The sequence below is a fragment of the Orcinus orca genome, chromosome 2 (assembly GCF_937001465.1).
Source record: "Orcinus orca chromosome 2, mOrcOrc1.1, whole genome shotgun sequence".
In the NCBI taxonomy this organism is placed as follows: Eukaryota; Metazoa; Chordata; class Mammalia; order Artiodactyla; family Delphinidae; genus Orcinus; species Orcinus orca.
The window spans coordinates 2980236-2993323 of NC_064560.1; the positions used below are offsets into that span (position 1 = coordinate 2980236).

At 42.2% G+C, this 13088-nt stretch overlaps 2 long non-coding RNA genes across 4 annotated transcripts in view; one reads left to right on the forward strand and one right to left on the reverse strand.

Annotated features, from left to right (window-relative positions):
* LOC125963612 (uncharacterized) overlaps nt 1-13088 on the reverse strand; it is a 99392-nt gene that overhangs the window by 84885 nt on the left and 1419 nt on the right. The window lies entirely within an intron of this gene.
* LOC125963619 (uncharacterized) overlaps nt 1-13088 on the forward strand; it is a 687634-nt gene that overhangs the window by 76615 nt on the left and 597931 nt on the right. The window lies entirely within an intron of this gene.

Here is a 13088-nt window from a genome sequence, read left to right on the forward strand (position 1 = left end):
AGCCATTGATGGTCGTTATCTATCATAGAAGATATTTAAAAATATATATACGTTCCAGACATAGTCATCAACCATAACAGGAGTTATCAGCCATGGTCTCTATCATAAAAGAGTTTATAATGGAGCATGAGAGAGAAGACAGGGAACAATTGATTATGAAATAAAGGTGATTAAAAACTTTGTTGTTGGAGACTAGAGAAATCAATGAAGCAGATTAGGAGGGATGCGGATGGGGGGAAAAAGGATCTTCTGAAACATGAGAGAAGGAGAGAATGTCTCGTGTTCATGGAACTGCTCAAGTAGAGAAGAGGGGATAGAGAAAGAATTACAAGTCATTCAAAATTTTGTACATCATGAGAAAACTTATAGAAATGCTTGATGTGTAACAAAATGTTCACCAAAATATTTCTGCTCCTAATTATTTTTCTGAATGTTAACATTTCCTTTATGCTTTAGAACTTTGTTTTGGCGAAGCCCTGGATATGCTTTTATGTTTATCGAGTACAAGAGAATTTGAACGTAGGATTTGTAGTTACAATCTGGGTTGGAATCCCAGTCTAGACTATCATCAGCTAGGTGACGGTAGCCTCTCTGATTCTGTTTCCACACATATGAGATGGAAATAATATCTATTAGTGCTGTAACAAAGCTCAAATAAAACCATCGTGATAGGTTACAAAGGCTCTACAAATTGTACATTCTCTATTATGTTGGTAAGTGTGCATTAGCGTACGTAGGATATTTCCCTCCTTTTCCTTCCTTTTTACTCTCGAATCTAGACACAGTGGATACATGATTCACCATTTTATTGTGGAAATAAGCTTTCATTCTTCACCTGGAATGCGACAGCAATCATTCTCCAGTTAGATCTAAATGACTGAATTGCAAGGTGAACTGTGCTGGTGACTAACTCATTTTCCCTCACCTCCAGCACCCTCTTATCCCAAGATCAAGCAATTTTCCTGTGTAATGAACTGTATCTGCTATCAAGTGGCCTGGAAATTAAGAGGTTAAGCTCGTTCCCTATTTGGTATCACGATGTCTCTTGCTGCTACACCACTGATCTATGTTCTCCAAGGCTGTGCAAAGGAAAACTGCAACAATGAATGGAACTACAGCACAAGTTTGTATATGGGGAAGAGCTTCAATAGATTCTGAATTATCCAGGGGATGGTTTTCTAGCTAATGGGTTGTCCAACATCTAGCGCTTCTGTCTGGTTGAGAATATTTTGGTCAGTTCGATGCTGACCAGCAATGGAAGGGGAGCAGATGCAAACGAGGACAGGCTTTACAACCAACATTAACCCCCAAAGTGGATTGTAGTGGTTTGATTTACGTCCACAACATACCCGAAGTCTGGAGAAAATAAGTTCGAGGGAGGACAAAAATATAAGTAAACTAGGGAATAAGGAAAACAAAAATTCAGGCCATATGTTCTCTTGATTTACTACGACTTCTATAGGTACAGAAAATAAAATGAAACAGGGAAGAACTAAGCAGTTTATTCGACCATCCCACGAGACTAATTACATTTTTCTCACATAGTTCATGTTTTCTTATCTTTTTCTGGTAGCGAACGATTTCTGAGTGATTTCTCCTAGTCACCATTTCTGCCACTTATAAGGTTTCTGCTGAGCACTGGATGTTTTATATTCATATATTACCTTTTGGCATTTACTAAATATGCCACCGGTTAGCTAATAAAGATATCTGCCAGAAGATCTTTCATATCATTGTAACAGTATCCGAAAGACCATGACAGATATCTGTCAGTGACTTTCCCAATCAAAAGCACATATCAGATGGGCAGAATCAGGAAATTAGTTGAGCCACTAAAGAGAAAAGATACTTATTTAATGACTAATTAATTCAATGTACATAAAATGACTAAACTCCACAACTGCTTATATTAAAATAGTATTAATTGCTAGTTGTAAGTAACAGCAAAACATGTTGAATAACGTTGATTCCAAATGTGCATGCGTTCCATACTATTTTAAATAGGAATGACTTTACCTATAACTAAAATATTGCTACTGAAGGTAAAAAAACATAATTCTCTAAAGTTATACAACAAAAATGTAAAACAATGTCAAAGTTAGGAGTAAATAATAATTGTGTTATTTGTGGGCATTTTTAAAATGGTCTGTAGGAACACTTTATAAAGTAACCTAGAAGGAAAAATGTGACTAAAGTCAATTGCATTTGACAGCTGGCTGAAATCCTGGCAGACAATTTCAGAGACAAAACTGGTCGTAAAACCAAAGCCAGTCCTTTGTGAATACCTTCAGAAATAAAAAGCAAATATTTTTCAAAAGTTTATCAGGGTGGTTGTGACATAATCGTCAAGTATTTGATACACCTTTTTAGTTCAGACCTCTTGTTACTTTGTCTTTTGCATCTATTTTGTTTTTGACCTTTTCATTGTTTAAAGGCACTTCCATTAGAGGGTGAGCAAGAGAAACGAAAGAAATTAAAAATAACTCAGTATATGTTGCTGAAATGAGTTAATACTACAGAGGTTCAAATAAAATACAAAGGAGCTAATTATTCAAAACTCATTAATATTTGGCTTTAGGAAGAATTTTTTATAATGATACAGGTTTGTACAGTAAAACTTCAAAATTCGATGTCTTAACAGTTTTCAAAATAACGTCCACACACATGATCTCACGTCATACTCACCAAGACCCTATGAATATGTAGGGAATTTTGGTTTATGTAGGGGAATTAGGCTTAATCCCACAGAGAAGGAACTTGGGCTCAAGGAAGTGAGGTGACTTGCCCAAGGTTATGCCTACAGTAAACTACTGAGTGTGGACTCTCAAATCTCATTCATTTATTCATTCACTCATTCATCCACCTTTTGCTAACTGTTCTTCCTTCCCTAAGTTCCCTTTGCCAGATGAAGGCAATCTTGATAGAGAAAGAAAAACCACCTGAGTTAAGAATTCGCCATAGAAATTCAGCAAAATGGGAAACTGGCCAGAGTTGTACAGTCTGGATGTGGATCAAAAGTAAGAATATTGGCTAACAGTGATTTGCAGTCCTGTCAGACCATGCTATGCCTACGGCTAAGAGCTGGCTGTATCACTACCTTACAGCTTTTAATGGAATCACTTTATCATGATTTTGAGTATCGTCATCTTTCTAGCTTACACACAGCCGCGTGTGTGTATAATTGTGTGTATAAAATAAATGGTAGCTAACTACTCACGCTGTCCTTTATCATGCCATTTTATCTGACTTTAATTTCAGATCGGCTGCTTCATTCTTTTTAAGTGATGGCATAGTATTCCTAGGAATTCCTTTGGACTACGCTCTAATTTTTTTTTTTTTTTTGCGGCACGCGGGCCTCTCACTGCTGTGGTCTCTCCCGTTGCGGAGCACAGGCTCCGGACGTGCAGGCTCAGCGGCCATGGTTCACGGGCCCAGCCGCTTTGCGGCATGTGGGATCTTCCCGGACCGGGGCACGAACCCGTGTCCCCTGCATCGGCAGGCGGACTCTCAACCACTGCGCCACCAGGGAAGCCCCTGCTCTAATTTATTTGATAGCCAAGTATACTTTTTCAAGTATTCCAAAATTGCTAACCTTTGCTATCCCATAGAAAAAGGATACTTGCAGTTAACTGATTATTTCATAAGAGCAAGTGAGAATGTGAAACTCACAAAAATTCTAAATACTGTTATTTTACTAGACATTTATTTAAAAATCCAGTGATAAGCTTAATTAGAATCTAAAATACAAACTGTTCTTTCACTAATAAGTGAATTTTAAATAAACAAATGAATAAACATACACATATTTTGAAAACACTAGGTATGAAAGGGCTTGAATAGGTCTCAAGGTCCAGGGTTGGAATTATTAATGGTTCAATCCAGTATGGAATTTACTATATAGTCATATATGTTCTTCCTTAGTCCATTTAAGTGTCTTCCTGTATACATATTCTAAAACACACAGTGATTCGTATGTTTCCAATCAGTGTGAATAAGCTACCAACTTTCAAAAATTTTTAGTCTTGGTGAGACAAATTCTTATATATTTCTAGCGGCATCATACGTTCGTACAACACTTTTCAAAAGCATGCTGACAATAGGTTTAAAAAGATACAACTGTGTTCATTCCCACTGACAAAATAATTCCAGTTTTGAGAATATTTCCCTAGGAAATGATCAAAAACCATACAATAGTGTCCATTCTTCACAAAACAAAAAAACTGGAAATAATGTAAATGTTCAACAATATATAACTGGTTTAGTAAGTTACAGTATATCAATTTGAGGAATGTTATAGTTAAGTAAAAAAAAAAAAATTCAAGCATAAAGGTTCTGTGCCTACCTGGGAAAATGTGTTTGTTAAGTGAAAACAGTGTAATACTACTAAATTATACACGGTTCTTATATATGAATATGGCAAAAACTAGGCATTATTATAACTGTATAAACTACATGTGAAAAGTGAATAATCCCAACATGGTGCAGGAGTAGGGATGACTGCTTTCACCCTAAGTCTTGCGTAATAGACCTCTCCTGTGTCCATCCCACCCTCGTGCCCAGCAGGAGGTCTGCAAAGAAAATGAATCGGATGCGAGAGAGACGCAGAGGTGAGAAAGGGAGGGACACCACCTGCAGGTCTACAGGTGTTCCAGCTCCTCCCTCCTGAGACCTGGCTGCCCCCCTGCTCTCGGATTCCATGGCCAAAAGCCCACACACTTACATCCTTATTAAAAATCCCTCTCTTTTTTGCTTGGGCCACTTTGAGTTGGTGTCTGCTACACACAAACCAGAAAACAAAACAAAGAGAGTTTTTACATTCCTTTCGTAATTTTTAACCTGTATTTTTTAAAAGTGCCACACGTCATCCAACTGCATTGCAAACAGCGTTACTCATACTAGGGAAGGAAGTTCACTTACTGTGTAGATAGATTTTCCATAGATAATATAGCTAATGGGAGCCAACAGTATCTCTAGACAATATAACAAATATTCCAGCTAACGTTAAACAAACAACATGTTAATATCATCTCTTCTTTCTGCCTTTTAATTAGAATCATTCCACCTACACCTGAAGTGACATTTTCAGGGATAAAAATCATCTTATCTTTTACCCTGAACAGAAAGGCACTGTGTAGGAATTCTAGTGGATTATGCTCTTAATATCTGACTCTGCTCTTTGCCCAAGAGTTTGCCTTTGCTGTATTATCTATCATTTACTGTTGGCCATGTGCCACGCACCATGTAAACTTCACATACAGTGTTCTCATTTGCTCTTCACAAAACCCCTCCACCAGAATGATTCACAAATGGCAGGAACTTTCACTCTTTTCCATAATTAACTGAGTGGACTTCCCATTAGACAGACATTGCTTTAGGTATCAGAAATACAGATGAAAAGCTCAGGCTGGGAGGAGAGAGATGTCAATCACCCAGTAAAGGTAGTAAATGCTACAACAGTGGTAGGTAGGAAGTGCTCTGAAGGGTGTGAGGGAATTACTAGCTATGTGGGGCTGGTTGCCCAATTCCCACGAATTCTGATAAGTTGTATCAGAAAACTGCTGAGAGAATGTGCAATCTACGGAAAGAAAACTATCCTGCCTCCCTGGAAATATGTCAGGTAATCGGAAGACCGCAGAATCTGGACGGGGAGGATGTTAGCTTTTGTGCATGAGGCTGTAGTAAACATACTACTGGGGAAGAAAAGCAAGTGTTAAAAGACACATTGGAGACCCTTTTTTAAAATATTCATTCATTTAGTATACAATTTCGAGGGTCTGCCGTGTACTACTGCAGTACTGGGAGCTGGTGAGAGCACTATGAGAATGTATAAACTGAAACAACTCTATTAATAATGTAAATACTCAATAGTGATTATGCTTTGCATTGCTTTTCACAGCAGGATTACACTACTTGCTGTGGAAATGTTCTTTCACCTGTGCTTCATTTGGATCGTCACAGCTCGTACGTGCACCTTTACTTGCTGAGTTTTTCCTCAGTGACTGATTATTCCAGAGGAAGAAACCTCTGCAGCTCCCCTGACGCTTGCTCTGCTCACCCGCTCCCCATGCCCGGCACCCACGACACTAATCAACACATATAACGTGGACACCCTTGATTTTACAAAAACCTTTCCGTGGCTTACAATTCGTCAGTATAAGGTCCCCAAACCTTAGCGCCTTCCCGGGATCTGGCTCCTGCCTACCCACCTCTGCGGCCTTTTCGGGAGCACGCGGGGTTTTATTTGCTGTGGTTCCTCCATGGGATTTGCCACCTCCTCACACCCCCTACTGCCCCCCCATCCCCCGCCCCAAAGCACAGGACCTTCATCCGGAGACTTCTGTTGTCACTTCTGCCTTTAACACTCTTCCCTGCTCCTCCCGACAAATTCCATCACTTCTTCAAGAAAGACTTCCTTGACTCCAGGGTACTTCAGATGTCTCTCCTGTGTGCACTATACCAACCCGACACTTGTGTAACAGGCTCTTTGTCAGTGTGTTTCTTCCACAGACCTGTGAGCTGCTTGAAGTCAGGGACCGTACTAGGCATTCCTAGCCCCACACAGTGCCTGTCACATTAGAATGCTAGAATATTAGGTGAATAGATGAACCAATGAATTACTATTAGAACTTCCATGTGGCACAATGTTCAATGTTATATAAAAAGTAATGACCACTTAGCAAAAGGCTTTAGAGCTGCTTATCAATTAAAGATGAACAAATTAATCGATACAAACATGTTTCTCAATCACGAAACTGAGAGCTTGCTGCTCTGGTAGGCAGAATAGTGGCCCCCAAAGATGTCTATGCCCTAATCCCCTGGGCACAGACTGTGTGTTACGTTAGGTCATACGGCAAAGGGACATTAAGGCTGCCTATGGGATTAAGCTCACTAATCGTTATCAGCTGACACTGAAATGGACGCTACCTTGAATGATCCAGGTGGACCTAATTTAACCACAAAAGCCCTCAGACTTGGAAGAGCCGAGCAGAAACAGAGCCAGCAAGCTGGCAGCACGGAATGGGCTCGGCCCCGGGCTGATGGGCTGTGCCCCGGGCTGATGGCCTAGAGGATGGAGGAGGCCCAGGCGTCAAGGAGCGTGGGCGGCCTCAGAAGCTGGAAAACGCCGGGAAACGGGTTCTCCCCTCGAGCCTTCCGAAAAAACCCAATCCTGCCAAAACCTTCATTCCAGCTCAGCGGGACCCGCTCCGGACTCCTGACATCCAGAGCTGTAAGATAATACGTGTGTGTTGCTTTAAGCCACCAAGTTGGTGGTCATTTTTTTTATAGCAGCAACAGGAAACTAACCTACAATACCTACAACACATCGGACAAGGTTAACCTTGGCTCCATATGACAGAACCGAAGACAGTGGCGGCTGAAAGAAGATCGAAGTTTACTTGTCTCTCCAGAACAGGGCTCTGGCAGCAGAAGTCGAGGGCTGGTAATGCTCTCCCACACCATCAAGGACTCGGGCTCCTTCAGTCTTGCTGCCGTGCCTCCCTTAACCTGAAGGAGCGCTCGTCGGCACGTCTGATCCCAGCCAGCAAGAAGAGGAGTTCTGAGGAATGGTGAACCGCTCCCTCTTGAGGGACCTCACCAACCAGGGCATCACTCACATCTCACGGGCCAGAACTGAGAGGCACAGCAGCAGCGAGGTACGTGCAACGGCCATGCCAGGGGCCACGTGACAAGTGTGGCGGGTTCCATTATTAAAAGGGGAAGAAACCTATGGGGACAACCAGCCACCTCCACCTTAATACTGCAGTGCTGTGATGCCCTCCCACTCACTGCTTTAAGTATATAGAAGTAGTCTCTCCTACTTTTAGGTCAACCAAGGCAGGGGCCCTCATTACAAAACGAGTAACTGAATAATTACGATGTCATAGACTCCAGCACATTCCTAAGCTCTGCCAGATTTTGCATGTACACATATTAGAACATGAGTATATGCCTGTCAGTGATGACATCACATTCAAACTCTAGTGTTGTAATCGATGGAAACAGAATTCTTGACTAATAAGAAATAAGGCGCAGGGGTTAAGAATCCGCCTGCTAACGCAGGGGACACAGGTTCGATCCCTGGTCCTGGAAGATCCCACATGCCGCGGAGCAACTAAGCCCGTGTGCCACAACTACTGAGCCTGCATTCTAGAGCCCATGCGCCACAACTACTGAGCCCGTGTGCCACAACTACTGAGCCCGTGTGCCTAGAGCCCGTGCTCCGCAACAAGAGAAGGCACCGCAGTGAGAAGCCCGTGCACCGCAACGAAGAGTAGCCCCTGCTCGTCGCAACTAGAGAAAGCCCGCGCGCAGCAACGAAGACCCAACACAGCCAAAAATAAATAAAATTTTAAAAAATGTTTAATCATAAAAAAAAAGAAGTAAAGTTAAAAACGTATTTTATTTCTAGATGTGTACTACTCAGGGGCCTGACAGGAAGCAGATGGCATGCCCCAAGGGTAAATCGCAGAGAGTTTGATGAAGAGACTACTTACATGGACGTGGGCAGGCTCTAGGGGAACCAATCAGGGATGAAGTACCCAAGGACTCACAGCAGGAGGAAACCATTACCCTCTCTAGACCTGAAAGGACAAAGGGAAGGCACGGTTTCTGGAACTTGCCAAGACCTGTAGCCATGGGACAGGACTGTCTGACCCGAGCCACGGCCTTAGGTAGAGGAGCCAGGCGCCTGCCAAAAGCCACAGACAGGCAGGAGGGAGTGTGGGGGAAGGTGAAATTAATATCCTGACCTCTCTCTCTTTCCTTCCTCTGATCATCTGCCAATGCCTCCAAATGGGCTGAAATCAAATAGAAACCAAAGGACAAAGGAGCCTGGGTGATGTGGTCCACAGGAATCAGCCTTTCAGAGCACAGAAAGGCAGAGACTGGACTTTGAGGGACAGAGGATATAACCAGCATAATATGGAAAAGTACTGATATTTCACAGGGTGGGGATGGTTCAAAAGGCCTTGAACAAAAAGAAAAAGGGAATCGATCCAAACAGATCTGGGCAAGACCTGGGACGAAGAAAGATGGAGGAAGAGAATGATTAAAACGTGAAAGAGCAGAGAGGGGCCCAGGTGTGCTCTACTAATGTAAGTGGGATAAAGAGAGTGAGCGAAGAAAAATGGAGGCGTAAGACGAAAGAACTTCTGAAGGGCCTGACCAGGGGCCTTAAAGTTGTGGCTATGTCTGAACACAGTGTGTTTCTCATTGCCAACTTTTCCACGTGAGTTTAACACGGTGGTGGGACATCTAAAACCTGTTATTGACTGCAAATATTTTTAACATGTATACTCAAAGGATTGAATAGTGGCAGTGATTATGACTGAAGGTCTGTGGAATACAGAAGGCTAGGACTGTAGGTCAAAGAAATAGCAATACTCTGCAGCAGAACCAGTCGGCTGCTAAAAATAAGCCAAGATGCCAGAGAAAAGAAATGCATTGAGACAAAGGGGAAAAAACAGCAAAACAATATAAGAAACCTGATATCAGACCCCTGATACCACGGTAGATTCTTAAAATTCCCTCAAATCCAAAATATGCATGTTGCTTTCTCTAGTACAAATTACCTACCTATAGTTGTTAAGTATAAGAAAAAACATGCCACTCATGTTCACAAGTGATTTCAATAACAGAAACTAATCTATCTTCTGTAGAGGCAGCCTTTGAATGCAATCGTTTTAATCACTATGACTTTACGGAAAAGATCAGCTTTACTTTTTGGATGTTCATTAACAGCCTTCAAACATCTCTCTCTCTCTACGTTTATTTATATTTAACATCTCTCTATGTTAGACATGTTCCCAAAAAACTGTCCCCCAGATTAGAAGCTCCATGGGTTAACATTTCACGGACTTATATTAAAAATAGGAGCCTTATTCCCCAGAGAGGGAAAAACAGTTTTGTGATGCAATATATAATAAAATCACAGGGAGGCTTGGGGAAAACACCTGTCCCTATTATTACCTCCCGGGAGGCTTCATTAGAAAAGCATGTGTGGGTCCTCAGGACAACTGTTGGTTCTGTGCCACCCCGTAGCCTTGTTTCCTTCCTGATCTGGTGACACAGAATTTGGTGAACTGCCCTCTTGCAACGCATGGTGACCCATGTACACCAAGAGTCACTACTGAGCACGGACTGTGGGGCCGCTCTCCAGGGGCTTCTCCATGCTGTCCTTTGATGGACAACATGTCTCAAGACTTTAAGATTAAAGCCTGACAAGTTAGCGAAGTCAACTTATTTCATGAAATACATATATTAACTTGCCGTGAAAATAACCGATTTCTTACTTTAACAAAGATTATAGAATCACATTATGTTCTACTCCTCAAATGTGTTCAGGAAGTGAGGTACACGGAAATCATATGCTCCACGTGGAACACTGTGCAGTATGTACATTTTAAACTTAAAATAATTTTATGTCAAATTTTATCCTAGCTTATACATGAATCTTACATGAAACGCAAACACCAGGTGCAAGGGGTTTATGAAAAATTTATAGAAAAAACTCAATATTGAAAATGTTCTACCCATTTACATTTTCCCTGTGAATTTAGAAAAGATTACAGGAATTCAGTTTTAGCAGTCTACCTCTCCTTCAACATGTGCAATCCCAGCACTCCCTGGAAGCAGTGTTACCACTTCAGTGACATTAGAGCTAGGAGCACATATTGAATACATATTGTACAATGACACTACGATTACTAAAAACCAACAACGATACAGGACACATGCTAAACTCTAGTATCCCCACCATGTTTGAATAAAGTAAGCCTAATTTTTTTTAATTGAGGTATAATTGACTAAATAAACCTAAAGTTTAACACATTTATTTAGAAATTCCTTTTCTAAAGTTATTCTCAAGATTTTTTCCAATTCTTTAGTTACATTTAAGAGAGAAAGCAACCATCACATACGCATCAGGTTTAAAGCAGCAATCTATCTTGAGATTTACTTTTGCCTGCTTTCTTTCCAGTCTAGCGTTCAATAATTTTGGGAACATTACAGTAAATAAAGCGCATTAACCACATATTAAATTTATAATCTATATCTAATTACTGTAGGATTTTACAAAATTGAAATTCTGTATTAGACAATTTGGAACATCAATATTTCCTGTGCATATTTAAAAACCAGAAGTGATCGGGATTAATCATTTGGGAGAAATGATTATGGAGAATCTAAAATCAAGAGCAATTAGCCTCAAAATAAGGCAGAATATAAACGACAGAAAATGGCTTTCACATTCATGATTTCAATTGCTCCTAAGAACTAATGTGATGAAGGCAGATAAACAACCCTTATGTTAGAGCCAAGAAGAGATTCAGAAAAGGTCAACAATACTCACTTTTAAAAGAAATATTTACCTACCAAGCATCTGCTCTGTGACTAGGTACTCTGCTAAGTGCTAAGGGCACAGAAATGAACAAGCAAAAACAAAACGCAAAAAAGGTACCTGTCCGCAAGAAGTTGAATAGTCTGGCCCAAACTAACTAAACCAGTAACCGCTAAAGTAAGGAAGATGACTTCCACTTGGCTTATCGCTTGACTTGGTCTCTCTGACTTCAAGGTAAGGATGAACAACGAAGAAAGCCTAGTCGGGGGGTCAGGACAGGCACCTCAGAAAGACGTTGGACACTTTCTAAGTTTAAAAGTACGTGAAACGTGCACTAGAGTTAGAAAGTTTTGTTTTGTTCTGTTTTTTCCTTTCGGACTGGAAATTAGGGTAGCTGTAAAAAAGCTGTGCGTGTGTGTGTCTGCCTGTGTGCTGGGGTGGGGGGAGCGGGGAGATGCCAGCAAAGGATAAAGTCTACAAGCTGATGCAGAAGGAAATTGAAGAACATCACACAGCTCTTAAGAGGGTCGGGAAAAAGCACCACTTGAACCAAGCAAAGCACCAACATGGTTCTGGTCCTCACATGTACAAGGTCAATTAACATGGTGCTGAGGAAAGGCAGGGCTGCCTGTACTTAAGATGATCATTAAGACGGATAATTCTAGTTGTGGCCTTGAGGAAGGGAGCAGACATATAGACATAATGTATAGCAAAGGATATTTACAGTCACATTTCACGCACCAATAAATAATGCATTCACTTCTCAAAATGCCACAGCAAACGTGGGAGAGAATTTTCATCTATATTCAGGATTAAACTTTCTAATTTTAAATTACCAGACTTCAGCTGTAAATTTCAGTTGAAAGGTGTGAAGAGATTATTAATGAATCTTCTAAAAGTCTGGAGAGTGTTTAGAAGATTAACATAATAAAAAAGTCCAGCCATAGGCACGGCAGAAATTATAGGCATGAATTTACTGAGCACCTACTGTGACAGCACTGTGCTAGGTGACTGGGTTGTTTCTCATACTTCGTCACGCTCCGGTCTCCTCAATTTCTCTGTCATCTCTTACCGTGTTCACTTGGAACTGCACGATTCGAAGTGCAGCCCGGCTCATTTATTCCGTAAGGTTGGTCCCAAAGACATTTCCTCATTTGAAGGCGGGGAGGAGGGGAAAGCTAAGTCCCTACCGAGCACTTAAGACCTGACTTTCTTGGTATTTGTGGTGTTATCTACGTGGCCCTTCAGAAGTCCCCGAACTTGTACAAAGAACTCAGAGAAGATCGCAACCGCTCTGCCCCCAAGACCGCCCCCGCCGGCCCTCGTTTCTTGCCGGAAGGTCCTTCGCAGCCACAGCTGCCCGTCTAGGTACTAAATCGCGGCCTGTCGATAACCTCAGCTCTAAGTCTGGAAGCCTCGGATCTGGCCGGCCGGGGGCGGGGGCGGCCGAGGTGACAGCAGGTGAGCGCCCGGCGCGGAGGAGGAAGTGAGACAGGCCGGCGTGGGCATTACTCAGGCCGCGTTACCGCCGAGGTGGCTCGCAAGCGGAACTCCTCGCCCCTCCGTCGCTCCAGCTGGACTTCTATCTCGTTGAAGTCACTTCCCATCCCGGGTCGCGCGGGGGAAAACCGTGCGTCCGAGGAGGGGCAGAGAGGCAGACGTGCGGGGGTCAGGTGGCCTCTCCCCTGGCACCGCGTGTCCCGAACTAGCCCCTCTCCGCTCCCCGGACCTGCCTGCCCCGATCCCGGGG